This window comes from Lutra lutra, chromosome 12 (genome assembly GCF_902655055.1).
Source record: "Lutra lutra chromosome 12, mLutLut1.2, whole genome shotgun sequence".
In the NCBI taxonomy this organism is placed as follows: Eukaryota; Metazoa; Chordata; class Mammalia; order Carnivora; family Mustelidae; genus Lutra; species Lutra lutra.
Window position 1 is genome coordinate 17,596,496 of NC_062289.1, and position 27,446 is coordinate 17,623,941.

Consider the following 27,446-nt stretch of genomic DNA (forward strand, 5'->3'; position numbering starts at 1 on the left):
CTGACCTGAGTCAGAGCTGGTTTATAATCACATGTGATCCCTTGCCTGCGGCAAGCCCGATGAGTAACAGTGAGATGAGCAGGACCGCCCAAGTCATTGCCAGTGGTGCTTTCCTGGGTCCTTCTGCAAAGATCTGTCTGCCCAACTTGCATCTGTCATCTGTGTTTCTACTTGTGAGGTGACACTGTTAACGGCTTCTGCGGTGTGATGCTATATCACATGTCTCAGGTGCTATTCCAAAAATTCCACTGAGTCTTCCATGCTCGAGAAGAAAAATCAATCCTTTGTTTTCAGGGATGATGTCAATCAGGGGTTGGAATTTATTTCAACTTTTTAAATGTGAGTATCATTAAGTGTTTTATATTAGTTTCAGGTGTCTGATACAATGATTCAACAATTCTATACAATACTCAACTCTCACCACAGTAAGTTCCTCTTAGGAGATGGAATTTTGACTTTTTTCCCCGTAACTGCCTCTACGATGAATAAACAGCTCACCCGTCTCAGCTGAGAGAGTACAGCTTCATGGGTGCCGAAAAAGATCTCATGATTATTTGGGCTGATCTAGTTTTGGCAACAGCAGCCAAGCAGGAGGAATTTTCTCAAACCCCCCCCCCCCAAAAAAAAAACAAAAAAAAAACCTAGAACCTTGGGCCTTTAAAGGAGTCAGCCAGATAAACAAAGTCCTCTTTGATTTCAAGAGGGCCGTCTCCACTGGAGGCTGACCCACAAGTCCCGGCCAGTGGGCAGGAGCACACGGGGGCCTGTTTACCTGTGCTCCGACTTACCTGTGCTCCTACTTACGTGTGCTCCCAAGAAAAGCAGGCCAAGCGCCCAAGAAGCACAAATATTTATGGCAGTTGAAGCTGTGCCAAGTGATTCTCTCTGGAATTCTGAGCCACTGAGAACACAGCTGAGGGCGATTCTGAAAACACTTGAGAACACGTGCTGCAGCCTTCACCCTGCAGGTGAATGACCTCAGGAGCCTCTGGATCCAAGGAGAGAGAGGAGCTGGCTTGCTCTGGGCTGCCCTGCAGAGTGGGACATCCTTTACATGGCTAGCTCAGTCAGTCGTCACTGCTAGCTAACCCAAAACGTACAAGCAGGAAAATCACAGGGAGGGACAAGACTTCTGCCAAGGTGAAAGACATGGCATGTAAATGCCTTCACCTGAAAACGATCTGGAAAGGCCCTATTCCGTACAGATGCCAGAATGAACACTGCCTGGAATTCAACTCAGAAAGAAAAAAAAGCCTGAACAAACCCTGCTAATCCAACACCACTATCATGATTACAAAAGCCTCTAGTTATCAATTACCTCTAAGAGGCTGCAGGCATACAGGGCTCCCCGCTATCACCACACCCACCCAAACAAACCACTTTAGGATGAAATGTTTATATTCTCTCAAGAGCACATTCCTATCATTCCACTCCTGCCTTCATTTTATATCTTATTCTATTCCAAGCTGACAAAAAGAGTATCCTAAACATGTTGTTTTAAATCAACATTCAATTGGCAATACAGGACTCCAAAACCCCTTGATTTAAAAAAAAAAAATAAATAACATCTATGAGACTCATTCCCCTTTCTTTTCTCCTAAATAGAAAGGATTTCCCCCTCACTTCTTGATTTCACCAGCTTACTCCAATTCCTATGCGAACTAAAGTTCACCTAGTCCTCAAACATTTCAAGGAAGGGGAGTAATAGCACACAGGTTCCTTAAATTCCCCTTTCTCTTCTAGCCTGGTTGCTTGTTTTCATTTGTCTGACTGGCCCCATCTAACTCAAACACCTGAGGACAACATGGTTCTCCAGGGGAAATAAAGGTATTTTAAAAAGAAGTGACTCAGACTTGACCATGGGCTTTGCCATCTCACATGGTTGATACTTTTTTTATTTATCGTCTTAAAATTCCATCCATATTAACATGTAACATTAAGAATACTTGTCTGAAAGTAACCTGGCTCATTAATATCAGGGTGTGGCCCGCACTCCAATTTATTTCAAGCTTCGGCAACACTCACCGACACACACTAACTAGTTAACTAACAGTTTATGAATCACCATCTAATGAGACAGTAAAGAAACAGGAAAATCACATGTTCATCATAAAGTCTATCCGTACATATGACTAGTGAGGGTGGGAAAAATGACAGCAGAACTTCAAGGAAAAACTCAGCTGAATATGGGCTTTAATTTTTGTGCTCTCAAACCAATCGTAGTAACAATGACAATACTAAAGGCATTTAGAACAAGTTATGAAAGCCAATACAAAGGAGAAGAAAGATTTCCCACTACCAACTAACGATTCAGATATAAAACATAAATCATTCTCCAAGCCAACCATTTCCAACCTAAGATGTTATTTTCATTTGAGGCCAAGCAGAGCTGGTGTCTCTCCTCCAGTGAGATTTCTAAGGCAGAAGTACTCAGAGGATGAAGAGAAACAATTGTTTCTTCCTAAACCACTGACTTCTAAGAGAGAACAACATCCACAGAACCCAAGTGGTCTCCGTTTTCCATTATTTTCACAAAGAAAGCAAAGTGCTTTCATGTTGAGAATATGAAGTGTACATTTTTTCTAGTCGAGAGAGAGGCGAGAAAGCAGGAGGGTAGTGATCAGGAGAATGCAGATCACAACTTCACAAGTCTCATTCTTTGCCTACCATCCCATCTACACAACGCAAGGGAAAAAGCCATCAGCCACAGCTATCCCTGAACACTTTTGAAAAGTAAATTATCATGGCAAATCCTGGTATGTGCTAGAAAAAATGCCGCTGATATACAAACAGCCCTACACCAGAATCAAACTCTGTGCCGACAGATGTTACGCCTTCATATAACAAACATACAGTGGCGTCTTTGTTCTTACCTCTAATTGTCCTCAAGGCTCAGGAAAAACAAGCCATCTCTCCTGCCAGGAAGCGTCTGGCGGGCTAGCTGTGCCTTCTCGCTGAGTGCGATCTACCTGGGCGACCCCGGGGGCTCCTGGCCTCCTCCCTCCTCGTCTCTCTTCCCGGCGTGGAAGTACTGTCCGAGCACACCTCTGCCCGCACTAGTGGACCACCAGGAAGTCCCCGCACAAGTGAGGACAAACGCGGGGAGCTCGCTCTTTAGACGGATGATTCACTTCAATGACAGCTGGAGAGAAGTGCTCGTTGGTGGAGAAGGAGGTGAGTCAGGCTCCACCCCTACCTTAAGGATTAGGGAACTCCACCCAGCGCAGCAATCAGCTTCCCCGCCGCCAGGTGCGCCCGGTGCGCTAGCGTTAGGTTACCTGCACACAGCATCTCCGGGCGGGAGGCGGAGCTCCCGGTTTACCGAACAAGGCGACTAGAGGAGAGCACACCGCGCTGGCACTAAATCTAACTCGGGCTGCGAGGTTTTGTTTATTTAAAGCAGCGTCCCAGTTTTCTGGGAAGACGGGCAGTAGAGGTCTCTCCTCCTCCTTCCCAAGGAACTCAGCCTCTCTCCGGTTCCCGTGAGAGAGGCCCCCACACACCGGACAGGCTGGAGAACGTCTGCTGAACCTCAAAAAGCTGAAAGCTGTCCTTTTTTTTTTTTTTTAAGATTTTTTAAAATTTATGTTTAACTAATCTCCATACTCAGGGTGGGGCTTGAACTCACGACCCTGCTGAGAGTCGTGAAGGGGCAAAAGGCCAGAGCGAAGATAGTAACTATGATGCCAACCACAATACCTTACAGAACTGACGGGGCGGGGTAAGGGGTGGGTTTGGTGTCACTGGAGAGCGCACCACCCCATAAACCAACCTACCATCTCCGGTGTGCAGACCCATTTTTGGATTAACGAGCTGGGTGTCCTTAGGTCTAGACCAAGGGCACTGAGTGAGGGCTGGCAGATCTCCCCTTGGTACTTCTTCAGCACTGTGTCCCACTGGAGGGGTACAGTTTACACACCTGCCCACCCTTTCCTGGGCTCCTGGGGATGAAAACAGGTGCTCTGTCTTTGCCTTGTGACTGGCACGGAGCTCCACTCTATTCATGCCCAAAGCCAAGTGGAAACCCACATCTACAACCCCAGAGGGCGTGGCTGAGACAGGAAGCGTCCCCACTTGCAGCAAAAATCTAACTTTCTACATTAACTCAAATCTGGTGGCATGCTCACTCATGAACTACTCCAGGCACGTCAGCAGAGAACCTCTGAACTAGACTTTTATGTGCCCATCGGGCTCAAAGGCAGGGATTCCCTGAGCTGCTGGGACAAGGCAGATCACCAGGAGAGTCAGGGACCTCTCGTGGTGGGGAGGACCACTGAGGGCTTACCGGAAGGACATGAGCCCCCGGGGTACTTCTAGAAACCCTGCCCCCAAACACACCTGCACTGACAGGCTGACCATTGCAACCATTTTTAGTAGAAATCTTCAAACAACAATATTCAGCAGGTGAGGACATACAAGTGCCAAACACCACATTTAAGAATAACAACTCTGTCTCTGACTCTCTCTAAAGTTACAAAATTAAGCTGGTTCACATTTACACACTGGCTGGACGCTTAAAAAAACAAGAACCACAATAGACTATAAGAAAATATACCTATATAAGCCGAGTAAGTTATTTAGCATTTTGCCTATTTCAAGATGTAAGGCACTGGGGTGTCTGGCTAGCTCAGCTGGAGGAATGTGCCGCTCTTGATCCTGGGGTGGTGGGTTCGAGGCCCACGTGGGGCATGGAAATTACTAAAAACAAAGAAATAAACATGGTGGGGCTGGGGGGGGGGGTGTTGGAGAGGCACCCAAGCCTTCCCATCAACTGTTACCCAACTGTTATGGGCTGAGAATCGTGTCCCCACCTCCAACCCCAAACGTTTATGTTGAAGTTCCAATCCTGAGTTCCTCAGAACGTGACTGTGTTTGGAGACATGGTCTTCAAAGAAGTAACTGAGCCACAGTAAACCTTCAGGGTGAGCTTCTAGTCCAATCTGACTGGTGTTCTCACAGGAGAAAACACGGACACAGAGAGGAGCAGCGGGAAGAGACAAGGACAGGACAGGCCATCTGCAAGCCAAGGAGAGGGACTTCCAAAGAAACCAATCCCACTGACACCTTGCCCTCACCATCTTAGCTCCCAGACTGTGAAAAAATAACTGTGTTGTTTAAGCCACCCAACCTGTGGTACTTTGTTATGGCAGCTTTAGCAAGCCAGTACACTAATGACAAAATCACTTAATTCTAACTATGAATTTAAAAATGAAGGCAGGTCTCGCATTTTTGATGAACAGAGACTCTCCCATGGCCGAGCCCTTCATTTTAGTATTTTTACTCCCTCCCTGTCTACTAAGGCTCTGCCTTGACTAATGCATAGGAAACCTTACTCTGGCCGAAGGACAAAATAAGGTCTATAAATGGCCTCTCCAACTCTAACTGGGCCACTTCCATTTACAATCAACCTCTAACCACGTTGTTCTCCTCAACCCACAAAAATCAACTTCGGCTCAACCCCCATGAAAATGGAACTCAATCTGCTGACAACCATCTTGGCACTGAATTAAGAAATATTAACAACAGAGGAAACGTCAAGATTCTTAGTTCGAGTCCCTCTGTCTAAAAGAGGCAGCTGGGACCCAACCAGAGCAGCACCACAATATGGGGATAAATGCTGAATTTTGAGCCAAACGTTCACCTCATTCATCTTGGGGCAGGGAAGGGCAGTGTATAGTATTTCTCCCTCTGAGGGCTCCTTTTTTGTGACTCATTGCTTTGTTTTTCCAAAACAGCAGCAGACCAGGTGATGGGCTGAGAGTGAGGGAATTACAGATTCAAGAGAGTCAAGAATACCAAAGTCTGGAACAGCTAGACAGCAGACAGGATCAGAGCGGGGCCGTGTCAAGCACATCCAGCAGCTCTGAAGTCGGATGGAAGACAGTCCCATAAACTCAGAGCGGCCCCAGCATGAGTGACTCTACAGGCTCCCCCCGCCCTCCACGCCCGTGGGAGGATGCAGGCAGAAGGTATGGAAGCTGGCTGGCTGAACGCAACTGGGGACCCTCCAGGGGTGTGCACACAGGGTGCCACCGATACGATGCACTTTTCGAGGCCACTACAGTTCACGGGGGGGGGGGGGGGGGGGGGGGGCAGAGCAACCCAGGGGCACCGGAAACCGGAAACAAGGAAGGAGCCGCAGCAGAATAAAGATGAGGCACGCCTAAGACAGGGGCACAGCTGAAAAGGAAATCGAGATCCTGCAGACAATCTAGAAGGCTAATGATATCCTCCCCCTTTGACTTAGTAGTAATTCCAATCCAAGGAATCTTTCCTCAGGAAATTATCAGGGATCTAGTTAAGTGATACAGACCAGTAAATTCATTATGAAAAAACTGTACACCACCTTAAATGACCAACAGTAGAGAAGATAAATTACAGAAATCTGCATGTTCATGTCCTCAGAGAATATTCTACAACATGGGGAAAATAGACCGTTAAGAAATATAAGCTATAAAACTCGATATAACATGGTCCAGTTTTTTAAATTGTACATATATGCGTATACACGTGTTTCTAGCTTCTGAGTTTTAATTGCCATTGAAGCAAGAGCAGACACAAGATTTTCTAGGTAAAAAATAAATAAATCGTAAGGAAATAATTAGCCTCTTGGAGAAGCCCTAACAAAAGGAGTGGCTGGAGAGGAAAGGAGGAGAGCCGGGAGCTGAGATCATCAAGGGCTACAAAAAACGTTGAAGAGGAACGTGTTGCGCAAATGTGGGACTCTGGACGTGATGAACAGGGAGCCGCTGCTGTCTTAGGACGGATACTCCAGTTCCACAGTGCAGAAAGTATGCAGTTACCAAAGGGAGCGGAAAGATTCTTTCCTGGAATTCCCCACAGAAGGGAAGCCCGTGAATCAGCGGGGGAGGGGAAGAAGGGGGTGTCATCCTCCCAGAAGTGTGCCAATAGGGAAGGATGCTTCTGTTCTCATCCTATTCTCACTCACATCCCTCGGGGACCTATTTTCCAAATTTAAATTTCAAAATAATGTTTCAAATTCAGGGCAATTCTTTAATTCTGCATTGCTTACAATGAAACGGATATTTTTAACAGCTTCCAGCAATTCTGATATAGTACTAAAAAAGTTACTTAGTATCGTTTACTACACTTGGGAGATTGGGATGATCTGTAAGTTGGGATCTCATGAAATACCACAAAAAATCACAATAGATCCGTATGTTCTGATGGAAGGCAGAGGAAATATACGAAAAGGTGAATTTTAAGTTAATATAACCAAAAGGAGTAAGAAAGCTATGAAGGCTGATTTTATTCATAACAAGATCCTATTAATAACATAAAATTTGAACTTCAGAGTAAGATTCCGAAGACTTTACAGTGTTTGAAGGTTGGGGGTGTGTGGGGGGGGGGGGGTTGATCTCAGCAGAATTTGCCAATTATTGAGATCATCTTGAGGTTTTTTTTCCTTAAAAGCCATCGTGAATCCACCCATGTTCTGCAGCCTTCAAAAATCATCTTTCCAAAAATAATATTACAAGTTATCATAAAATGATCACCATAAAATCCTGGTTTAAAACCATCATTCCAAACAACATTATAGCACTATTCAAAGTAAACAAACTACTTCCATATACATATATAAATAAAGCCAAAGAACTGAAAGAAAATAAAATGGCAACCAATGATCTCTCTCTGGCTATTCAATTACAGGTAGATCACTGTTTGTTTAAGATTTTATTTATTTGACAGAGATCACAAGTAGGCAGAGAGGCAGGCAGAGAGAGAGAGGAGAAAGCAGGCTCCCTGCTGAGCAGAGAGCCCGATGTGGGACTCGATCCCAGGACCCTGAGATCACGACCTGAGTCGAAGCAGAAGCTTAACCCACTGAGCCACCCAGGTGCTCAGGATCACTGTTTTATAATGAATCTTTCCCAATGTCTAATTCTTTTATAACCAGAAAAAAAAATTTTAACTGCTAAAAATGTATTATCATTTATCCTAAAACAATGAGCAACCAAATGAAGAATCCAAATACTAGAGGGGAAAAAACCCATGTTTCCCCGTTTTGTTCAAAATCAGCTTGGTGGGGGGGCGGTGGGGTACTGGGACACTTGGAGGGGGAGGAATACACTGAACAAAACAAGGATGACATGACACAGGGAATCTTTACATAATGCAGGCAAGGTGTGGGAATTACCACATTAAGTCTTCAATTTCCTCACAAGGTCTTAAATCCTAACTTGGATTAGCTTTTTCTTCCAAAGCTACAAAAGAGGGCAATGTGTAATTTACACGCTTCACGGGTTAATACAATCAAGTCACTAGTGACTTTATCAAAACATCTGAAAAGAAAAGGGTCTCACTGAGAAGGGGGAAGGAGTTTTCACCCTGTAAACATCAAACTGTGAACCTCTACTCTGCTCAAGGCACTAGCCAACCCCCTGGTGGGTATCCTCAAGCACCTGTAACCTGACAGCCTACAGAAAGTTCCCTAATTGATAAAATGGCTTGTTACTCAGGATCCTGGACCCATTTTCACATAGCAGAAATGTTTAACCTTCATGCTCCTGTCCCTTCCCTTTGGCTGTAGGGACCATCTAAATGCCAATGACACCCACAGTCCTACACATCTGGGACCTGGCCCTCAAGTTCCATTCTCTCTTACCATTATCTTCGCATCTTCTGAAGGTCAAGTAAAAGGAAAACACCGAAATAATAAGAGTGTTCTTTCTCGGGGCGCCTGGGTGGCTCAGTGGGTTAAAGCCTCTGCCTTCGGCTCAGGTCATGATCTCAGGCCACAACAGGCCAGTGCTGCTCCAAGCCCTTGAGGGCTCCGCTTACTTTGCTCTCCACGCTACCCCGGGAGATAATAAGCACTGTTATTTACTATCCCTGCTCTACAGATGAGAGGGTACCAGAAGTTTATATTCAAATGCCCCGAGCGCACAGTTCTACCACTCTCCTTTCATACAGACGAAGTATCACAGCCCTGAGTCCTAGGGAAGGAGCAGAAATGGGACGGGTCGGATGGGGAGAAAAACAAAACTGGAGCCTCCCAGTACCTCCCAGTACGCAGAGGAGAGCCAGCTACATGGGGAGAAGTGTTCTCTTCGTGCCAGAAAGTCAAGAGTCCAGGGACAGAATGGCCTGGAGAGACCCCGGGAGCAACAACCATGATGATTCATCAGGAAACCTCCCTCCCTCTAGCTCCTCCCGCTGCCACCTCTCTCCTGCCCAGAAGGCAGCAGGCAGTGCGGTGCTGCACCCAGAAATCCAGGTAGAAGATGGCCAGGAGAAATATACAGCAGCCACATCTACAAGGCCAACAAAGTCCCACATGTGGCCTCAACCTGACAAATCCCAGCGACAGGCTGCTCTGGTGAGAGCGGCACACAAGAGGAGTCACAGATGTAGCAGCCGGGAGACAACCAAGACTCACAAGCGGGGAAACACCAGGGCTATGACAGAGGGGCAGAGGCAGGCAGAAGGACCACCCAGTGTCGGAAATGGAAGAGTAATTTTAAATATATCCAGTAATATTCTCATAAAATCCGGGAGGGCACCAGGGCATCAGAACAAGCACAGGCTGGCATGAGAAAGAAAAAGAGAAAGATCTAAAAAAGGCAAACGGGATTTTTCACTAAAAGCAGAGTGCTCTGCAGGCTCCGGCGCAGAAAAAATGCAGAATGTGGTGGACACTTAACCATGACGGAGGCTCAGTGACAGCTTGGAAATCCCTTCTCTCCCCGCCCCTCCCACCATCTATAGTGACCTCCACTCCCCTCCCTTCACTCCAAGAACCAGAGTTTTCATCTGCTTCTCTAGGCTCCCCCATTTACCCATGGGGGCAAATAGGAGAGCTGGTCTTTGCTTCAGAACTGGGTATTAAACGCTTTCCTGAACCCTGCTTCCCATGCCCCAATTTCCCACAGGAAACCCCTCCCTCCCCTCCCAAAGCCAACAGTAATATGGCTGTGAGTCTCTCTCTTTAATGGCTGCATAGGAGCCATGGTACAAACACCCCGTAAGTCAGCCACATTTCAAATGACGAGCATTTGTTAATTTCAGTATCTTCCCCACTACGATGCTATAATAAACATCCTCATACTTATGACTCTGTGCACACTTACTTCTAGAAGACAGATATCCAGGAGAAAGGCTGCTTAGAAAGGTGTATTAATTTTCATTTTAATATGCACTGCCTGTCTGCTTTCCAAAGAAAGCATGGTAATTCACATCCTCTCTCTAGCAAGTGCTACTCCTCTCTATTTTTACCAGTCTGATGAGTTTAAAGTAATGGCTCATTGTTGTTTTAATCTGCATTTCCTTAACAAGTGCGAATTCTTTTTCATAGGTTTGCATTTGCTTTCTATGAATTGCATCTTCTGGGTCCATTTTCTTGCGTTTGGTTTTTCTTGCCAATTTGTAAGTTATTAAAATGATAGACAGTAACCTCCTTACTGTCATACATATGATAAATAACCCCCCTCCCCAATGTGTCCAGCTTGGGAGCATCAAATCTTGCATTAGAAGTTCTCCTTTCCACGCCCCCCACCATGATAATACAAGCGGTTTCTTACGTTTTCTATAAAATTTACCTTCTTGTAAATTTCTGAAGATTCTGGGATTTCTGATTATAATGTAAGATATAGATCCATCGACCCTCCTGCCTTAAAGAGTTGGTTATGACAATATCCCCCATTAAATAATTCTTTTCAACAGTATTGAACTCTTCATCTTATTACATATTACATTCTCCTACTTAATGAAATGCAGTCTTGGGTTCTCTATTCTGTTCCACTGAACTGCTTATGTTCTCCTGTGTCAATACCGCATTCATCTGATCACAAAGACGTTCCCAGCACATTGTGATCACCCGTAAGCCAGGTCTGCCCTCACTGGTTCTTTCTACATTCATCGAGTTCTTCTCAAGTACTATGCATTCATTCTTCTACATAAACTTCCCAATTATCTTATTCAAAAAGAAAAAGAAAAACACCCACTGCTTTGGAAATTCTAAGTGGCACTGCCATAAATGCATGAATTTTATGTGTTATATGTTTTTATTTCAGAATCTTCACCAAAAAGGATACGAGTCCCATACCTGGTTCCCATGTTTTCCTAGGTCACCTGCTAGTGATGGGAAGACACATACTTGATTTCCATTTCTGGGTGCTCATTTTCAAAACAGAAATGACCACTTCTAGACTTATTTTTTATCCAGCTCCCTTGATAATTTTCCTTTTATATATATGTGTTTTTTAAAGAATTTTATTTATTTATTTACTTGACAGAGCAATGGCACCCAAGTAGGAAGAGTGGCCGGCAGAGGGAGAGGGAAAAGCAGGCTCTCTGCTGAGCAAGGTCGATCCCAGGACCCAGGACCCTGGGATCATGACCTGAGTTAAAGGTAGAGGCTTAACTGACTGAACCACTCAAGCGCCTCAATTTCTCCTTTTGATTTTTATACATGTATTTTTAAACTAGAGATTCTTCGATTTTCTAGGCATCCATTTCGTTGTCTTATTAAATTCAGTAGAACCTCTAAGACAGTGATAAATAATTGTAAAAGCAGACAATGTCTGAAAACTCTTAATTACAACAGAAATAGCTTTAGTGTTTTGCCTTTTTAGGAAACATTTGTTATTGAGGTATTTTTGTTAATCTTGTAATATCTAGCCTTTTTATGTTTAGGTAATTTGTTTTTACTCCTATTTTGCTTTTTTAGATTGTGTAAAATAGGAATGCCTTCTTAACTTGGATCAAATATGGCTTTGAGCCTCTCTTGAGCTGGTCTAAAACTTTTCTCCTTTATTGTGTTGAGGTATAATAATGGATGATGGTGATACAGTTCCTAATAATCACCCTATTTGACTATTGGAATAAACTATTTTATTTCTTTAAATTCAACTAACCGATAGTGTATTATTAGTTTCAGAGGTAGAGGTCAGTGATTCATCCGTCTTATACAACACCCAGTGCTCATTACATCCCGTGCCCTCCTTAATGTCCATCACCCAGTTACCCTATCCCCGCACCCACCTCCCCTCCAGCAACTCTGTTTGTTTCCTATGGTTAAGAGTCTCTTATGGTTTGTCTCCTTCTCTGATTTTGTCTTGTTTTATTTTTCCATCCCTTCCCTTATGCTCCTCTGTTTTGGTTCTTAAATTCCACACAGAAGTGAAATCTTATGGTTAATTGTCTCTGCGGGACTTCTATCACTCGGTGTAATACCCTCCAGTTCCATCCACGTCATCTCCACATCATCTCAAATGGCAAGTGGTCATGTATTTTTGAAGGCTGAGTAATATTCCATTTTATACATGCACACGTGCACACATATATTCTTTATCCATTCATCTGTCAACGGACATCAGGGTTCTTTTCATAGTTTGGCTATGGTAGACACTACTGCGATAAACACTGGGGTGCATGTGATGCTGTCAACAGCATTTGACGAAGTACAGCATTGTTTCTTGATTAAAACTCTTCACAGTGTAGGGATAGAGCAAACAACCCTCAATATCATAAAATCCATACATGAAAAGCCCACAGAAAGTATCATTCTCAATGGGGAAAAACTGAGAACTTCTCGCCTAGGGTCAGGACCATGACAGGGATCTCAACTACGACCACTGCAGTTCCACAGAGTACTAGACGTCCCAGCCTCAGCAATCAGACAGTGAAACAAAATGAGAGGCATGTGAATTGGCAAAGAAGAAGTCGAAGTCTCACTCTTCACAAAAGACATGATACTGTATGTGGAAAACCCAAGAGACTCCATCCCAAAATTGCTAGAACTCTTACAGGAATTCAGCAAAGTGGTAAGATATCAAATCAATGCACAGAACTCAGTTCCATTTCTATACAGCACCAACAAGATAGGAGAAATCAAGGAGTAGATCCCAATTACAACTACACCCAAAACCGTAAGATACCTAGGAATAAACTTAACCAAAGAGGCAAAGAATCTGTACTAATAAACTATGGAATACTCATGAAATTGGAAATTGGAAAATTGGTCCATGCTCATGGACTGGAAGAATATTGGGGAAATGTCTATGCTACCTAGAGCAATCTATACATTTAATGAAATCTCTATCAAATTACCATCAACTTTCTTCAAAGAAATGGAACAAATAATCCTAAAATTTGTATGGAACCAGAAAAGACCCTGAATAGCCAGAGGAATGATGAAAAAGAAAACAGATCTTGTGGCATCACAATTCTGGACTTCAAGCTCTATTACAAAGCTGTCATCATCAAGACAGCATGGTACTGGCACAAAAACAGACACATAGATCAATGGAACAGAATAGAGAGCCCAGAAATGGACCCTCAACTCTACGGTCAACTAATCTTCGACAAAGCAGGAAAGAATGTCCAACGGAAAAAAGACAGCCTCTTCAACAAATAGTGTTGGGAAAATTGGACAGCCACATGCAGAAGAATGAAACTGGACCCTTTTCTTACATCACACACGAAAATAGACTAAAAATAGATAAAGATCTAAATGTGAGACCGGAATCCATCAAAATCCTTGAGGAGAACACAGGCAGCAACCTCTTCGACCTCAGCCACAGCAACTTCTTCCTAGAAACATCACCAAAGGCAAGGGAATCAAGGGCAAAAATGAACTACTGCAACTTCATCAAAAAAATCAAAAGCTTTTGCACAGCAAAGGAAACAGTCAACAAAACCAAAAGACAACTGACAAAATGGGAGAAGGTATTTACAATGGTCTTATCAGTATCCAAAATCTATAAAGAACATATCTAATTCAGGGGCGCCTGGGTGGCTCAGTGGGTTGAGCTGCTGCCTTCGGCTCAGGTCATGATCCCAGGTCCTGGGTTCGAGCCCCACATTGGGCTTGAGCCCCACATTGGGCTTACTGCTCAGCAGGGAGCCTGCTTCCTCCTCTCTCTCTGCCTGTCTCTCTGCTTACTTGTGATTTCTCTCTGTCAAATAAATAAATAAAATCTTAAAAAAAAAAAAAAGAACATATCTAATTCAACATCCAAATAACAAATAATCCAATCAAGAAATAGGCAGAGGGGGCACCTGAGTGGCTCAGTGGGTTAAAGCCTCTGCCTTTGGCTCAGGTCATGATCCTGGGGTCCTGGGATCGAGCCCCGCATCGGGCTTTCTGCTCAGCCGGGAGCCTGCTTCCCTTCCTCTCTCTCTCTCTGCCTGCCTCTGCCTACTTGTGATCTCTGTCTGTCAAATAAATAAATAAAACCTTAAAAAAAAAAAAAGAAAAAAGAAATAGGCAGAGGACATGAACAGACATTTCTCCAAAGAAGACATCCAGATAGCCAACAGACACATGAAAAAATGCTCCACATCACTCGGCATCAGGGAAATACAAATCAAAACCACAATGAGATATCACCTCGCACCAGTTGAACAGCTAAAATTAACAAGTCAGTAAACAATAGATGCTGGTGAGGATATAGACAAAGGGGAACCCTCTTACACTGTTGGTGGAAATGCAAGCTGGTGCAGCCACTCTGGAGACTCCTCAAAAATTTAAAAAACAGAGCTACCGTCTGCATTTGCATTACTGGTGGTATTAACCCCAAAGGAAAAACTTTTTTTAAAAAGATTTTATTTATTTATTGACAGAGAGAGAAATCACAAGGAGGCAGAGAGGCAGGCAGAGAGAGGGGGGAGTGGGCTCCCTGCTGAGCAGAGAGCCTGATGCAGGGCTCGATCCCAGGACCCTGAGATCATGACCTGAGCCAAAGGCAGAGGCTTAACCCACTGAGTCACCCAGGAGCCCCAGGAATAACTATTTTACTTAAACTGATTATTTACTGGAATCAACTACTGATTATAATGCATTAGCTTCTGATGCCCTCAAGAGTCTGTTAATGAATTAATTTGAATTTTTCCATTTACTTTCATAAATAATACTGGTCTACACTTTTCTTCTTTAAAAATGTATCAGGTGGGGTGCCTGGGTGGCTCAGTGGGTTAAAGCCTCTGCCTTCGGCTCAGGTCATGATCTCAGAGTCCTGGGATCAAGCCCCACATCGAGCTCTCTGCTCAGCAGGGAGCCTGCTTCCTCCTCTCTCTCTGCCTACCTGTAATCTCTGTCAAATAAATAAATAAAATCTTTAAAAAAAAAACGTATCAGGTATCAAAACTATGCTGGTTTTATAAAATGAACCACAAACCTTTTCATATTTGCTAAATCCCCAAAAAGTATAAATAACACATTTCCTGTTTTTTAAAGGTTAAATAAAACTCAGTTGGCAACCGACAGAGGCCTGGTGGCTTTTCCAATCACATTTCATGTCTTCTATACTAGTTCTAGTATTTTTTTCAAGTTTTCCATGCTTCTTGGATCAATTTCAGTTAATTTTTATCTTACTAAGAAATCATCTGTGTGTTTTTCTTCTCGAACGTGTTGCCGGGGGGGCGACCTGTAGCATCATCTTATAGAGCCAGTTAATCCCCGCTGTCTCTCTCCTCATTCCCATTACCTATGTTTGCTCTCCCTTTTCTGCAGGGTGGTGAGAGTTTATTTTATTGGCCCCTTCAAATAACCAGCTACTAGATTTATTTATCCTGTAAGGTCTTCTGCTTTATTAATTTTAACTTTTGCCTTCGGTATCTCTTCATTCCTCCTTCCCAGCTTTTTAAGTTGTTCTTTTTCTACTTTCTTAGGCTGAAAACTCAAATCCCTTTGTTTTCTATCTCCTTTTATAATGAAGATAGCTTTCCTGTTCCAAGGGATAGCCTCTTTCTAGGTGATCTACAATATTTAGACTTTTCCTTTTTATAAAGCACAAGAAAGGAAACACCTCAAATGACATTTTAAGAGCTACAACACAATTAAGCAATGCAACTAGTCCCCTAGTTGGCACGCTAAGAGCAGGAGACTAATAAACCAGGAGGCACAAGAGGTAGACTTGCCCCCATTTCCTTAGCACAGGCCAAGTCTCAAGAAATTTCTATCTTACAGCCCTGTCGGGTTTCCATTCTGCATGTCACACTTGGAAAAGTGGCTGGATTCATATATAGGTTAAAAAATCACTACTGGAATAAAGAGTGCCATCAGTAAACACTCAGCCTCCTTATTAAAGCTTCCATCTATCATCAGAACAGGGATCCAAATCTAGGGCAGCACAGATCCTGCACCAGCAAATATGGGCTCTCAGGTCACGAAGGCGAACTTACCAATGGAAGAATGTGGCCCAACGCCTCTGAGGTACATCTTCAGGACAGGTCCATGTGACTCTGCCCAGGTGATCAGAACTCATCCCCCCAAACCCTCGCTGTTTCCACCTTCAACCATGTACCGTGTAAGAGGCAACCTCGTCCGTGTGATTGCTTCCGACAGCAGCTCTTAAAAAATCAATGCCGAAGGGATAGAAAGAGGGTCTGGTCTGTGCGTCCCAGGGTGAGTGGCTGTGACCTAATTAGAAAAGTGTCTGAGGCCCGAAGCAAAGCTGCTACTATTTCCTTAATCCTCACTACAGGGAACTTGAGAAGACTTCCAACATCCCAACCCTGCCTGGGGAAATGGAGGATGACACTCAGATAAAATCACATTCATTTATGCTCTACTAATTCAGAATTATTTTTACGATCTGGAAAGGTCTGGACTCAGGTTTCCATTTTTAGACCCTATGACAACAGGCAGAGAAGGAGGCTCAACCTACTTATGGGAACAAATTTTAGAAGCTCTGACTCATCTGTAAACAACCAACGTGCTAATAGCTTAATCTGCTGGTTAAAGCATATACTTCTGGTTAGGCTGCTACCCTAAGTCCTTTTTGAAACCAACAAGAAATTAAAGTCTTCTACAACTTTTTACTTTGTTCCTGAGTATTTCCCCAAAGTGAATTGCAGTAAATAAAGAGGCCATTATTAAGCCCCCATCAGAACAGGGATCGTTTGGTGGTAGGGTCTCTAAACCAGCGAGGAAATGCATCCCTTCTCTTTAGGCCACTTGCACTGCTTTCGGGCAAGGACCACAATCCCACCGTAGACCAACACCCTGTTTAAGTAACCTGCATATCCTAATCAACACCCACATGTAACACAGCAGTGCGTGCGTCAGTGCAGAAAGTCATGTGTGCAACTGCTCCCCGAGAACATTACCGGGAGACGGGCACGGGAACAGCTGCTGCTACTTCACGCAGATGTCAGAAAGGTGGATTAAGGTTCAGGAACCCTAAGCTCTCAGGACTCTTACAATCTCCTGGCTGGTTCTGTACTAGACTGGCAACCCAAACACCCAAGTTCCTCTTTCCCCAGAAAGAACAGTCCCGGAGACAATGCCCCCTATCCCTAGCATATGTGTACATCAGCCTAACTGCTGAACCCCATTCTTCGGCGGGGAGCTACTCTACTCTGGCCGTTGGAGTCACAGTTCAATTCAAGGACTAGCACTGACTACAAACAAACTTTCCAATTCCCCAGAAAAATTTTTTACTGTGGGGTTATTTCATTGGCTGTTCCTGTTTGTTTTTCCCTGTTGGCACTCCACTTTCCATCGGCCAAAATTAAAAGGGATAATTTGCTTCCAAGGTTCAGCGGCAAGCAGCTACTAGTGGTTAAGAAATAATTGGGGGGGGGGGGGTTGCGCCTGGGTGGCTCAGTGGGTTAAGCATTTGCCGTTGTCTCAGGTAATGATCTCAGGCAGCCCCCCAACCAACAACTGGTTCCCTGCTCAGCGGGGAGTGGGCTTCTCCCTCTGTCCCTCGCCCTGCTCATTCTCTCTCTCTCTCTCAAATAAAAATCTAAAAATCAATCAATCAATCAATCAATCTGGTTGGGCCAGAGATGCTCATTATCATTTCAAGTACTTAAATTTCACTTTCAGGTGGTACTATTTCTTTTCTTAAAGAATACTTTGACAGAGACAGCACAAGCAGGGGGAGCAGCAGAGGGAGAGGGAGGAGCAGGCTCCCCACTGAGCAGGGAGCCCAAAGCCGGGCTCCGTCCCAGGACCCCAGGATCATGACCTGAGCAGAAGGCAGACGCCTCATGACTGAACCCCCTAGGTGCCCCTCTGGTGGAAATACTCCTGACCCCTTTCACACTTAGCCGACAACTACATGCTGGCTTAGCTCCAAGAGGAAGGAGGCATGTTTCACCGCGCAAAGTCCAGGAGGGAGGCAGGCCCCGATCTGCACGTCTCCTTGCTTCCCATCACGACACCATGCCCAGGTAGCGCTGCCATGGCATCCTGCTGCACGCACGTTGTGGGGTCACGGCCATGTGGACCACCTGGCCTCCATGTGCACACAGTACCCCTCTCGCCTGTGACTCCACTGTTGCTCCAGTGCCAGAGTCTGTCCCCTTGCCTCCCACCCGTTCTTTCTCCCCACTTTGTGGTTTCCCCCCACCAAAATTTTAGCCAGGACGCCAGATCTCACGCCGGAGCTCCCGCGACAGGCGAAGGTGGATTCGCCACGCGCTGGCAGCCCACATCCTCCAAGGTCTGAGGACAGGAGGCGGCCTCCCCGCCCCAACACAGTGCAGGCGCCTGGTGGTGTCCGAGTGGAAAGGCTGGCGTGACAGTCATGACGTCATGACACTGACGTCACCAAGCTCAGCTAAGGGGCGCCCAGGCTGACGTTTTGGAGGATCCTGCACTCCGCGCACCCGGAGCAACCTCAGCTCCTCAGAGGACCAACTTAGCGCAGTTACGGAACGAAGGCAGCCCTTGTAGCGGGCTGCTATAGGGCGGGGCCTCCCCAGGGAGGAGGGCACTCAGGCGCATGCGCTCCTTCCCTCTCCTTCGCACACTCGCACACCCCGGCCCAGGGGTACAGCATGAAGATCCCGGGAGAGGGGTGGCGGGGGGGAAATCAGGCACACAGGGACTCGGGCAGTTCAGCTTGGAGGCAGCAAAGCAGGTGGAAAAGGAAGTGAAGGGGACTCGGGCTGAAGCAGAACCACCCTCCCTACCTGTACACCACGAAAACGGTACGGGGCCCCTATTTCAGTCTTTTTCTTTCCTTTTCTAACTACTGGTGGTTTCCACCATGTCTCCGTAAGTCTTCAGCTAATGACTAATGAAAAGCCCTGAAATTTCACGATTCTACTTCCTACGGGTTTTTCTATTCTTATTCTACACCAATTAGCTTAATCATCTCGTTTCCCGCTCCCAATTGACAAATACAGTCCCTATTAGCTGCTTCTCCTGCTTCTCCCCCTCCTTCCCTCTCTCTCTCTCTCACACACACCCCTCCCTCCCTTCAGTGGAAACAACCCAAGCTACTTATGATTATAAAACAAACTTTCAAATATTTTTACCAAAAACATTTCTCCTAAATATAACTTCCATAATTTTGAGAAAGGCCAAATATTTTTGCCAGGTGACTCTATTTATCTTTCTTTCATCTCTGTTAGGCCTTTGGTCATTTGTGAACACAACACGTTATGAGGTCTATTAGCTCAGTGCTCTACTGCGCACATTCCTACTGCCCCATGATGTTTAAGAACCAGCTAGAAGCTGGTGACCATAAAACCACATCAGTTCGCTAGCAGTTCGTTAAGAGGACTAATAATCTCAATAAAATGGCTCGGTGGGTTAAAGCCTCTGCCTTCGGCTGGGGTCGTGGTCCTGGGGTCCTAGGATCGAATCCTGCGTAGGGCCCTCTGCTCGGTGGGGAGCCTGTTTCCCTCTCTCTCTCTGCCTCCCTCTCTGCCTACTTGTGATCTCTGTCAAATAAATAAATAAAATCTTTAAAAAAAAAAAAAAAGGAAACACAAGTAGGTCACAATAAGAGAGGGCACCTGTAACTGACTCTCCGTTACTTACGAGGGAGACCAGCTTAGAATATCTTATCATGACCCATCAAGTGATGTTCAGTTAGTTTAACTCTTAACCCAAACCTCCTACACTGAGGTGCCCACAGCCGACTGGATATATGCACCCAATACATATTCTACTTGATACCATGCTGAGTTAGTTCCTCTCTTTCCCCTGTAATGTTTTCTTTTCTTTCTTCCTTGTATTCTTTCAAGATTCTCAAGTTGGCCTGTTTCATCTCACAAACCATCCGATCCCTTTCTCCCAGTGTTTTAGCACTTTCTTCCTCTTACACTGTTACAGGCGACTCTCAGAAAGTTGTGCGATACTTATGAGACCTTTTGTGTAATGGATGTGTTATGCTGCACATGTTATGGAAATTCTACATTTTCAAAGACTAATTAAAACTCAGAAACAGATGCAGTACCCATGTATCATGACCTGTCAGCAATCAACATAATGTCAAATACCTGTAAAGGTCCACGGGTAATTTTCATCTATCCAGACGCCTACCCACCCATTCTCTTGGCTGGAATGGCCCCCATGGAACCCCGCCTATTGGAAATGTTCAGGTTTCTATTAGACTGTGAGCATCCTAAAGTTAAGGGACTTAAACCTCTGTATTCCACATAACCAATGTCACAAAGACACCAGAAGCAAAAGAAATGCTTATTGTGAAGAATGAAATCATCCTTAAGTATTTTGTAAATGTAGGAGAGCCTAAAAAGTCAAATACACGACAGATTTGGCAATGAGGGCAATTCAGCCTTCCAATTTAAAAAAGGCTGAATTTTTATTAAGAGTCCTTCTGGTTATTTTCTGTGGCTCGAAACAATGGCTTTTTCACAACAACTGATCTGAACTGGATTCCCTTAAGCCATGCTAAGATTTCTTAGTACAAAATTTAAAGTAACGGGAAAAATTCTTTAATCAATCACGCCCTTATAAATGGCAGTACACAGTTGTTATTTCTTCAAATGCAACAAGTTTCTAGGGTCTGATTCACAATGTGTCTTCTCAGACAGTCTGGCAAGACTTAATTTATCTGAGAGATCAACTCCCAAATGGAGAATTTCATGTAATTACATAAAAAGTAAAAAGAATTTGAAAAATGTTTTTACCAGTCATAGTTATTTTAACATATACTAATTTGGGTACAGCTAACACAGTTTAGAAAAAAAAGATCATCTGTTTCCTAGTATAAAAAGCTGCCTTCAAAAGAGAACTTCTTACTCTTCTACATTTACCAGCTCTCCATATTATACCAAAGTCTTTCCTCCAATGTATTAAACCTCAGCACTGAATGTAGATAATCATTTCCACTTTCCAAAAACTGACCTTCCAAAACTGAAATGTGAGAGAGACTGGAAACGCTGAATCCAATGGTAAGGGCCTTTTTTTTTTTTATTATTCTAATCATTTCAAAATATAGTCACTTTAGCTGCCAACTCAGTTTGGGGATAATTTAAGGAATAATTTCCAATTAGGTTTTTATTTAAGTATGCACTGAAGCCTAATATTATCAGTTACACACACACGCAGCAGCAGCAGCAGAAAAACCAATAATAATGGAAATAATGATGATGATAATGACGAGGGAGCCTCTTAGGTGATGGTATATACCACTAGCAAGCTTTTTAAGGCCCTTAACATTGGTAAGAGAATGCACAATAAACTTAAATAAATAAATAAATAAATAAAAACAAATTAGCATGGACAGAGTCATGAAATAAAAGCAAAGGTACTTGCCCAACATGTGACACATGCTATAGAAGATAAATCCAGAAGGATGAGACTGTGTATAAAGCGGAAGGGAGGGGCGCCTGGGTGGCTCAGTGGGTTAAGCCTCTGCCTTCTGCTCGGGTCATGATCTCAGGGTCCTGGGATCAAGCCCCACATCAGGCTCTCTGCTCAGCGGGGAGCCTGCTTCCCCCCTCTCTCTCTGCCTGCCTCTCTGCCTACTTGTGATCTCTGTCTGTCAAATAAATAAAATAAAATCTCAAAAAAAATTTTGGAAAAAAATAAAATAAAATAAAGGGGTAGGGAGGACAGCACCAACCAGGAAAGACCTTGCCCCCGAAGAGATTAATTCTCAACCCTCTACAGAGAGAGGTTGGTGTGGGGCAGGAGAGAGGTGCCTCAGGAGGAGGGAGTAGAATCTATTCTATTGTCCTCTGTTGAGAAACCCTACCCTGTCCTTGTAGATAAAACACAGCTGGGTCCTCTCCTGAAGAAGGCCACCAGCCCTGCTCTCCCAAACTGGACTGGGCATGAAGTTACCCGGGATCCGGGGGAAAAGCAGACTGCCTCGGTACATCTGGGCACAGGGTCCAAGATTCTACATGTCTAACAAGGAGCTGAAGCTGCTGGTCCACAGACCATACTTTGAGCAGGACCACTGCCCTAGAGGACAACCTGGCCAATGGTGGGCAGAGGAGAAGAGGTGAACAGAAAGGACATCCACTGGGGGGCAGGGCACAGGAAGAGGGGGGCTCAGACTTCCCCCTCACTTCCTGGGTCTCCAGTCCTTCATATGTTAACACTTAGAAGGACAAGCCCATCTCTAAGGCGTTTTTCTAACTTTAAAACCTTGGGGCAGGAAGGGAGGCTTATAACCTGAAGAGCTACACCTCCTAGATCAGGTGTGAAAGAGGAGACCAGAGCTTGAGGGAATGGGAGGTCACCGAACAGCTGGACCTCTACCAGACAAGACTGGAAGAATTTACTTGCCTCTTTAATCTTATCCCTTTATCCCTACTGGAATGCCTAGACAAAAATACAAAATGATGTGTGCACAAGGCTATTTATTGAGAAACAATGGACAAGTCTGGGAATAACACCGATGTCCATCAGTAGGGGATTAACTGAATAAATGCTAATACATTCATACAAGGGTGTACTGCACAGATGCAAAAATACGTGAGAGGTTCTCTGTCTACCAAGAGTGAGAAAACTAGGGGAAAACCAAATGAACAAAACTAACACTATATCAAAATTATAATTTTGTAATTATATAGAGAAACATTATTTCACTTGACACTAAAATGTATTTTTATTGTACATCCCTAATGGGGTACCCTAAGGTAGAAAGAATTGTGAAGTGATACTGAACTGCATCCAATAGCAGTAAACGGCAAGATGTCAGTGACCGGGGCACCTTGGTGGCTCAGTGGGTTAAAGCCTCTTCCTTCGGCTCAGGTCATGATCCCAGGGTCCTGGGATCGAGCCCCGCATCGGGCTCTCTGCTTAGCGGGAAGCCTGCTTCCTCCTCCCTCTCTGCCTGCTTGTGATCTCTGTCTGTCAAATGAATAAACAAAATCTTTAAAAAAAAAAAAAAAAAGATGTCAGTGACCGTTGAAGTTGGGTGACAGGATTTCACTTTGCTGTCTGCCATCCTGCAATTTTCTCTATTTTTATATACACCTGAATAATATACTCTCCAAGTAACCTTTAATATTAACACACATGCAAGCAAGAATGCGAGACGGGGCAGATGGGCAACAAAGCTGACCTTAGCCCAAAGTGAAAATCAAGGTTCCTACTATAAAATGTATTGTACAAGTCGGCAATGGCAGGAAGAGGGGAGGTTGGCTGACACCTACCACCACATGTCCCGCATCTGTGCAGATCGTACTGTATTCAGATACATTTTGTATGATCTTATTCTGTTTTCACAACGAAATTTCTGATGACTAGCCCACTTACAGCTCTGGTAATGGACTCAAAACTGGTTCAAACCCAAGCTCGCCTATCTCCAAGCTTTCACGCACTCCTCCCCCGTCCCCACACCAACAGAGGAATGCAGTGAGGGCCAGCAGCCTGAGGGCACTGCCAACAACTGAAGACCAACTTTTAAAAAATTCATGCTGGGGCACCTGGGTGGCTCAGTCAGTTAAGTGCCTGCCTTTAGCTCAGGTCATAATCCCAGGGTCTTGGGATCGAGCCCCACTGCAGGCTCCCAACTCACCCGGGGAGCCTGCTTCTCCCTCTCCCACTGCTGCTCCCCCTGCTTGTGCTCTCCGTCAAATAAGAAATAAAATCTTTTAAAAATAAGAAAAAATAAAGAATAAGTAAATAACTCACGCTGATTTTCATTTCCGCCTGAATATATGCATGTTTAACACTTTCAGTGATTTACCAAATAGACTCACATGTGTATTTCATATCTGTACGAACCCAGGAACCGCAATTCCTTATTCCAGTTTCAGAGGCATTGAATTACACCAGGCTGCACTGGGACGGTGACATCTGTCACCCAGATGCCTTTGGAGGCCCACCAAAAAAAGGGACACGTCCCATTGTCCAACTAGCACATTGTTGGGAGCATTCCCAGCCGATAATATTTCAATTGGCAACTACAAATACACTTTCTGTTGATGTAACTCTTTAACCTGAAAATTCTGTCTAGCCTTTTTAAATATACCACCTAAAAATGAGTCAGTGCAATGGCAGGCAATTAACACATCACATAACCTGGTCTGAAACTGCTCAAACCGATCTGGGTGCATTTTGGAAAGAGGCACTTTGCGGCTATCTTGAGCAGAAAGCTGAGAGGTGAACAAGGAATTCAACTTTGCAGCAGCCTACTCAAGGAAAAAAGTCACTAACATTTACTATTATGTCCTTTAATAAAATGGTAGGTTTTTTTTAAAAATTAGACCTGTTTCTAAAGAACAGTTTAGACTTACAGAATTATTCCAAAGACAGTACACAGAGTTCCCATATAGCATATCCTCTGGCTTCCCCCATCATTACATTTTACATTAGTAGCGTACATTTATTACAATTAACGAACCAAGGTTGATCCATCATCGTTAACTGAAATGCAGGCTTTAGTTCCCTAATGTCCTTTTCCTGTTCCAGGATGCGATTTTCATTTTCTTACCATTTAAATTTCACCACAGGAAGGCTATTTGAGCAAATATGACATACAAGCAAAACGAACTAAAACGATGCTTCTCAAGGCCAGAAAAATGCGAATATTGGATGAAACACCCTCAAGAGTCAGCTACTCAACCGGCCCCCCTTGATCTATACAGCCCCCAACTGCCGCCTCAGAGAACCTGCCAACGGGCCAAGAGCTGCCACGTTTGCAAAGTGACTTACGGCACAAAGAACATGAATGTGGAGGCAGGTTCAGGGAGGCCGGATCGGTCATGCTAAGCTTCGGTGTCCCTGAAATCAGGGCAACAAAGAGCTCCCGGCGTCAGGACCGTGCAGAATGCTTCTGTGGGCACTGCCGGGCCCCAAAGGCGCACGAGCCACTGCCCCATCCCCAAGGGTAGTTCGATCAAATGAAGGAGTTGAGGAGTGAAAGCATCAACAGGGGACCAGAAAGATTTCAAAGAGAGCAAGCAGGATGACAGAAAACGTGGAGGCGGTGAGCACAGGAAGAACTGGAAATGAATTCATTAAATGCTTAGGTAGAAACTGCCTGAAGAACTGGAGAGAGAAACCGGGTCGGCGCGATTAGGAAAGGAAAGCCCGGGCACCTGGGTGGCTCAGTGGGTTAAGCGTCTGCCTTTGGCTCAGGTCATGGTCTCAGGGTCCTGGGATCCTGCTTCCCCCCGCCCCTCTGACTGCCTCTCTGCCTACTTGTGATCTCTCTCTCTCTCTCTCTGTCAAATAAATAAAAATCTTAAAAAAAAAAAAGAAAAGAAAAGAAAAGGAAAGCCCACCTTTCTGGGCTCAAGTTCATCTCAAAAGAGAAGGCATGAGACTCAACAGATTCCTTCTGCGTCAAATATGCCACAGTGGCTTCTCATTTCAGTCGCCAACAGCCCCAGGAGGTTAGCGGCGGGGACACCTGACCCTGCCATCAGCCACAGAGGGCCTCTGAGACATGACCACAAGCAGGTCTCCCCGCCAGCTGCCACAGAGCGATCCCACAAATGGAGAGCTGCCCCAGCCTGGGGGGGACCAGGATCCTCCTGTCGGGCCAACGGTACAAGCAAGCAATCTAGTCGCTACCACAGAAATTACGTTAAACTAAGACCCTCTGCCAGTAATTTGAACTTCAAGACATTTTACTATCTTGAAGCTCTGTTATATAAACCACACGCTCCATTAATTTGTTAATTCAGCCAGGCCCAAATTCAGCACTTGGGCAAAACAACACAAACAAACAAACTCGGTTTAACTCCTTCGTGGAGAGACCACGCAGAGAGTTCAGATTTTCTATGGCCTCTTCAACTCTGCTCGTCCCTTATTTACAGCAAGGTTTTTCTACCCGGCACCATTAACACATTGGTTAGACACTTCTCTGTGGTGGAGGGATGTCCTGTGCACGCGGCATTCCTGGCCTGTCCCCACTAAAGGACAGTCAAAAATGTCTCCAGACACTGCCCAAGTCCCCTGGGAGGTGGCAAAACTGTCCCAGGCTGAGAAACTCGGCCTTAAAGTAATTCATGATACACAGGAATACAACAGGATTTCAATCGTAATGTAAGATTTCAACGTGGATTAAACAACGTTTTTAAAAAACAACAACAACAACAACAACAAAAAAACAAAACCTTTTAACTGGTCCATACATACCAGTAATTTGTCTCAGAAAACATAATCACCGTGAACGACCAAAGAAGCAAAATTATGGTTTTTCCCTTCACTCCTGAGTTAGTACTTTTTACAACAGTAACTAAATGCAATTTATTGACCTGATAATGCCCCAGAAACAAGGAATTTGGGTTAGAGATCATTCTTAATCCTTTCCATCCCAGGATTCAGAAGTAAACATCAGATTCTAACACGCAGCAGCCGAACCAATCAAGCACAAGGCAGAACTTGATCTGGGAAAGAAGCCAAACCCTACGACGCATGACCACTGGGTGCCACCCACCCTACCCACTTTCCACCTCAGAGGATGGAGGGCACACTGCCCAAGGGTCATTTTGCCACCAATGACTAACAAAGACCCCATTCCCTAAAAGAAGATTCAGGCCAAGCAAAGAAGAGCAAGCTAATTTGCGTGTGTGCCTCAAACACTTCAGGCTAATGCCCGGAGCTCTGCAACATGTCACTCAGCTTAACTTGGGGGTGGAGAGGAGAGAAATACTTTAAGATTTTATTTGAGAGAGAAAGAGAGAGAGAAAGAGAGAAAGAGATCACAAGTGGGGGGGAGGGGGTAAGAGGGAGATGCAGGCTCCCCACTGAGCAGGGAGCCTGATGCGGGGCTCGATCCCAGGACCCTGGGATCATGACCTGAGCCGAAGGCAAATGCTTAACCACTGAGCCACCCAGGCGCCCCAAGAGAAATCCTTCTATCATCCACAGTGAAACAGGACAAGGAAGTTCTTCACAGAAGCCTGAGAGACTACAGGTTGGGAGTCACTGGCTTTTTAAATACCTGGTTGGAAAAGCAGTTTCTTAAAAATCATTAAAAAAAAAAAAGACAATCCTCATTTTTGTGGTTAGAAGCTATTTCTTATCTTCTCCTAGGTGTTCAGTGTGAGCGTGTACAACTCACCATCACCATCAATTTAGGTCAGAAGAAACAGCTAATTCTATCCAACCTATAGCGCCAAGGCCATCCTAACGCCTCTTTCCTTCGAGAACGGAAACCACCAGAGGTCCCCTTGGAAAGAAAGGGAGGAGCACAGATGGCTGCCAGGGTGGCTCAGGGACCCAGGCACTCAAGTGCCTGGGCTGGGAGACGTGGCTCCCCCCATGCCACCAGCCCAAGTGAAACTGTGAGCAGCGCTCTCGAGAAGAA

The 27,446-nt window shown here is 44.7% G+C and overlaps 1 protein-coding gene and 1 long non-coding RNA gene across 4 annotated transcripts in view; one reads left to right on the plus strand and one right to left on the minus strand.

Annotated features, from left to right (window-relative positions):
* Positions 1-27,446, minus strand: part of NEDD4L (NEDD4 like E3 ubiquitin protein ligase) — a 338,543-nt gene that overhangs the window by 172,813 nt on the left and 138,284 nt on the right. Inside the window, exon 1 of one of the 3 annotated variants that reach the window (XM_047698215.1) lies at positions 2,874-3,163. The exons of the other annotated variants lie outside the window; for them this stretch is intronic. The gene's annotated coding sequence lies outside the window, so the exon portion shown is untranslated. Of the gene's footprint in view, positions 1-2,873; positions 3,164-27,446 lie in introns of those variants that run through there. 3 annotated transcript variants of the gene reach the window in all.
* On the plus strand, positions 13-603 carry LOC125082501 (uncharacterized). The gene is made up of 2 exons (XR_007121989.1): positions 13-228; positions 368-603. It is a non-coding gene; the product is annotated as an uncharacterized LOC125082501 (long non-coding RNA).